The sequence below is a fragment of the Mangifera indica genome, chromosome 15 (genome assembly GCF_011075055.1).
Source record: "Mangifera indica cultivar Alphonso chromosome 15, CATAS_Mindica_2.1, whole genome shotgun sequence".
Classification (NCBI taxonomy): Eukaryota; Viridiplantae; Streptophyta; class Magnoliopsida; order Sapindales; family Anacardiaceae; genus Mangifera; species Mangifera indica.
In genome coordinates, this window is record NC_058151.1 from 3,579,728 (window position 1) to 3,585,727 (window position 6,000).

The window sequence follows — 6,000 nt, forward strand, 5'->3', positions numbered from 1 at the left end:
AAATGATAAATAAAATAAAAAATTTATGTAAAATAACCTTCTTATGTTTTCATTTAAAGTAATTCACTAACAAAAATGAATAACATGTGAAAATCTAGATTTTTGAAACTTAAAGGTGAAAAATTTATCATTTCAATAGACCTTGGGTGGGTAATATATTTTGGCCTAAAAATATAATTGTATAGAAATTTTACCATCCAATAATTTTGAAAAAAATAACTTAAAAACAACTCTTTTATGATTGAAGCTTAAATGTGTTAAAGATGGTAATTTAACTTTTAAAAAAGTTTAAAAAACATTTGAAAATACTATCATGACTTTAATGATGCACATATTTTAAGGATTTATTTTTAATTTTTGTTAATTTGAAATCATATGATAATTTTGATGTAATACCAATGGATACGTCTTTAGGGTAAAATAGTCTTTTTATATTTAATTATGTTATACTTGAATGTGACATAATTTAAGCTATTTATTGAGTTGTAAGTTGATGAATGAATATACATGAAGAGTCCACACCCATTCACATGAAGGGAGTGCGCTTGTTTTATACAATACCATATCAATAAAATGCATAATGTGTCACTAGGGAATGGGTATGAATTAGATCGAGCCTAAACACTTGTTGACTTGAATTTTACTCAAATGGAATATAACTCAACTCGAGTTCAACAAGTCAAAATAGTGGTGGCTCTAATTTGGTTAGGATAAAAAATAATTCAATTCAAGTTTGGTTTGTATCAATAGTTCAAATTTGTAACTCAATTTTGTTCGAATTTACGATTTAGATTTGTGGTTCAATTTGAGTCATAAATTCAAATCAAATCAAATCACAAATTCAAATAACAAATCTAAACTATTAATTCTAATTAAATTCAACTAAACTGAATTAAATACCTTATAACTCAAATTCAATTTGATTTAAAATACAAATCAAATCTTTTAGTATAAATTTGAATTGAACTAAACCAAGGCTCTCTGAGACTCGGCTGGCTTGAATCACATCCGGTCTTGGCGTCAGATAGGAAATTTTAAGAGAGACGCAGTCCTGCATCCCTAGCATGCACGCCGATTTAGTCCCTAGCGTGCTGATAGACAACCTAGCCGCTCTACCAACTTCTGGGAAATGAAGTTGTGGGTTGCCCCATAGTCTACTAATACCGTCACCGATTCTCCCTGAATTTTTCTCTTTATTTTCATTGTCTTCGGTGAGCCGAGTTCAGCGACTGAGTTATGGGACAACTCCACTGCTCTGTCTTCTACTGCCTGGATTTCTTCTCCTTCCCCTTCTGCCATGTCTTCCACTTCTTCCTCCTCACACAAGACTACCCGTAATAGCTTAAACCGGCATTGACAATTAGGCCCGTATCGCTCATCACAGCAGAAGCAGAGGCCTTGCGCAATTTTTATCTGAATCTCTGGCTGCGATAGGAATATGGAACCATTTGTGTGGATGATGAAGATCTTGGTGGGATGATCGGTGTGTGTCAGCTTTTTGGTGGCTACCTAGAAGGTCGATTTGTTTAATTAATCATCGGGTTTAAAGAAGTTGGACCGGGGGGAAAAGGTTGAGCGGGTTGGGATGAATGTGGCCTGCTGGAGTTGGACTGTATGGGGGCAGTGGGTTGGGTTCAATTAAATGTTTGTGGGCTGGAGTTGTGGCTATAGGTAGGTTGGGCTGATTACCCGGTTTTTAAAATTTATGTTGTAGTTGGGCTAAGTTTGAGTTTGTGATACTGGGTTAGGTGGCTTCGGTGCAAAAATACATAGGCATCAGGGCTGGACTCGAGCCGAGTTCAGTAGAGCTCGAGTTCAAGTTCAAGTTCAAGCTTATGGAACCGAAGCTCAAACTCAATTCAAATTCGGTTCGACTCATTTCAAGTTCAAGTTTTTAACTATTTCGTTATTAAAACGATGTTATTTTAATGCATATTGGTCAAAACGACATTATTTTATATTAAAATTTTTAATTGAAAAATTTGGTGAGTAACCTGAGTTCGAGCTCAACTGAGCTTTTATAGGGTTGACTCGTTTTAGAGTCGTTTAAGTCGAGTTTGAGTTCGAGCTCGAACAGACTCGGTTTTGGAAAAATGTGGATTGCAATTTAAGAGGAGATTTATGCTTACTTTTGTAAAACTTGGGTAAGTTTTGTTTATTGTTTGCATTAGGGATTGACAAGAATTATTGGATTTGTTTTTGAATTGGTTCAGGGTTTTTGAATGGGTTTGATTAGCCGTGGATGGTTGATTAATGATGGTTGTCATGGTGGATAGTTGATCGATTGTTGGGCACTATCTTATTATTGTCCAATAAGAATATTGTGAAGAAATAAAAAATAATTATTTATGGCGCGGAGTATAATTCAAAACCCAAAAATTCTTATTGAATTGGGTAAACCTAAAGTCTGAGCCCAAAAAAAAAAATTTTAGATCTACACTCGAACAATTAAGATTAATTGGCAAGTCAAATTAAAGTACAAAACTACAACTTAAGCTTCAAAATCATGTTGTGGACCCAAATGACCATTCTTTGGATTTTAAATAAAGCCATGGAAAATTTCAAAGTATAAGCTCGTGGTATCATCAAGAAGGTAAGCCATAAACATTTAATAGCATGTAACCTCAAGGCACTTTAGCATCTCTAACGTGTAAGCCTATGACATTTTTCTGTTCACTAATATGTAAGCCTAAAACAACTTCAAAAGTCCTTGGCATTCATTACCATATAAGACTAGGGTTACTTGAATTTATATTTGATTTAAATAAGTCAAACTTAAATTAAAGTTTTAGTTCAACTTTTTGGTTCGAGTTTGAAAGTTTGTTGATGATTCCTTATTGACATTTTTCTTTTTTGGTAGATATTTTCTTTCCTAGGAAATCCACCAATATATAATAAATAGAAAATTTTTATTTTAATTTTTAGGTTATAAAATTGACCTAATATTGAATTGATGAAACAAAACAATGACAAGAAAATTCAGATGTAATTTGACCTTTGTGGGCTTGATGGAAACTTGCATCATTTGATAATCAATAGCCCTCCCTTTGACTCAAATTCAGGGTCTTAACCTGCATCCATAGAAAAATCTTGCATATCGACATCCACATTTTTATTTGAATCATTAATATTATCTTTCTATTCAGATGATGAGATCATTGATGATTCTCTTTTGAAATATTTCTTTATACTATTTCAAAACAACAATATATTATTATACTCTATCAATAAGACTTCAATTAAAACATACCATCAAATAACAAAAATAAATAGAGAAAATAGAAGCATACAAACAATATCCTTGACATCTAGACCAATTGTTCAAAACCTTAATAAAATGTGTGATTCCTCAGTTACCTTATTTATTATTTATACCTGTCATAAAACACATGTCAAAAGTCAATACAGTACGATGGCCCCATGTTGAAAGTGAAAAATTTTCTATTAATGTACCATCTAAAAATCATGTATATAAAACAGGTTACTGTATTAGTGTATTATAAACATTATAGTTTTTTAAATAAAAAGTTTGCCATATTAAAATTAGTTTTATTTAAAAGTTCGCTTTATTCGAAGAACTTAAATGTATCAATATGAAATAGAAAGTGGTCTAGAGTTCATTTCATAATGATTTAGTCCACGAGCTAGTGTATATCATATGGGTAAGAAAAGTTTGCTTTTGTTAATCAGTAATTCGGACATTAAAATTTGAGCAAGACAAAGAACAAATATTTTATAGCAAATAGGACAAAAAATTGTCAAGATCTATTGACAGATTCCTTAATAAAATATTAAAAAATGGTTGTCAATATATCTATATTAAAGTGTTGTACTTGTTTGAAAGATTTTCCTAATTTAATTGTCTCTTGGTCAATGACGGCCCTAGTGGGCAGTGGTGGACATTTGGTGGAAATTGGATAAGGTCAATACTTTGAAGGAGAAAGGTGATTTTTTTATAATCCACCATTATTACAGAAACTCAGTGATACAGATGTAAAATTATAGAGATAGGATATATCTTTTAAAGAATAAGTTAAAAAATAAGGTTATCTTATTTTTGTCAGTATTATTAAATAAATAATTAAATATTAATTTTAAACAAATGTGGAGAAGGTTGTTTAATTTCTGTCAGTGTTATTGAATAAATAATTGAAATTAATTTTAAACAAAGGTAGAGAGGAGAAGTTGAATTAGTTGTAAAGAAAATGGTGAGAAACTTATATACAATTGCCTTATTTTGTCTGTATTGGGTATAATTGGGAAGATATTTGAATATAAAATTATAAATTATAATATATAAAAATAGGGGTATAATTATAAATTCATCAAATCCTAAAATTTTTCTTTTTAAAGTTAAGGAGGGTTACTTGACCTTGCTTGACCTCTACTCCGCCTTGAGTGCTACCAATTATAGCATTCCATTAAGACCAAAGGACTATTTCCCATCTCAGTTTTAACCTAATTTCAAAAATATACTTATAATAATTTAAAAATCCAAGCATCTATTCATGCATTAATATTTATTAGAATTTTCAGTTACAGATAAGGATAAAATTGTTATTTACCACTAAACTCTAAAAATTTATATCATTTTCTCCCATTAGTTTAGAAAATTAACAATTTTTTTCATGATTAAGTTTTAAAAAATTTACTTTTTCTCCCCATTTTTAGGTTTCATATTCGATGGCTTAGGGAATTTGGCAGCTAATATTCTCCAACGATCTTCTCAGATAAATGATGACCCTTTGCCGTCCATATTGGGAAGACATGACGAAGGACAATGCTTTTTTATCTGGACAATGTGTGTCATCTGAATAACACGACGAAGCATTGTCCTTCATCGGGTCTTCTAGATTCAGATGTCGAACGTTATCCTTCGTGATAGTGGGTGATTGTCCTTCGCAACTAGATTTGAAAGATGGGTAAAAAACATCAACCAAAATGGAGATATCCTGCAAACATATATACATTAAGGCAAATGACAATAAACAATATTATGCATATTCATTTTAAATATATAAATAAATACATATATAATGTGTCACCATACGATTGAGTTTTAATTTATTCTTAATTCAAAATTATCTAATTATTTGTTCTATTCATGTATTTAAAATAAGTATACATAATTTTATTGATTAAGAATCAATATGAAATAATGTTGAAGACATGCCATGGTAGAAAACATATGCAAGGAAAATATCGATATTGGAATGACTCTTAAATGCCAAAGCTGCAAACTTTCCAATGGAATCCAAGCATCATTTGACTAAAGATATAAGAGATCTAATTGAAGATGCAAGCCAATATCAATGATTTGTAGGATGGTTACTATATTTTACTATCATAAGATCAGATGGGTGGAGATAGACCGTTAAATTTAACAATAGTAAGAATAAAATCATCATTTTATCTATAATATTAAAAATAAACTAAAATATAGTTTTTTTTTCTCTTTTAATCTTTAAAAACTAAAAATTTTCTCCTAATCGAAGTTCTAAAAAAGACAGTTTCCCTTTAGAGTTTGGTTTCTAGATCTTTAACACTAAATCCGATAACATTGTCGGCCATCTATCCCTCCCGAAGCTTCTTCTCTCTTCAGCGGTCTCTCTCCACCTATTTGAACGTCCGTTCGTGTGGATCTTTTTCTAAAAGACGGAGAGTTTCGTCTTCTCAGACAAAGCTCTTCGTCTCCCATCGTCTTCCAAGCCTCATTCGATATCGATCGAGCATTCAAATGGGTAGAGATAGACCGTCAGAGAGAAAAGAAGCTTTAGGAGGGATAAACGGTCAGCTTCAAATGGGTGGAGAGAGTCCATCGGAGGGATAAATGACCAGCAACGACGTCAAATTTGACATCAGAGATCTGAAAACCAAACCCTAAGGGAAAACTGTCATTTTTTAAAACTTAAGTTGGGGGAAAGCTTTTAGTTTTTAAAATTCAGAGGAAGAAAAAGAGATAAAATTTTAAGGAGTTAGAGTTCTATTAAATTTAACTGC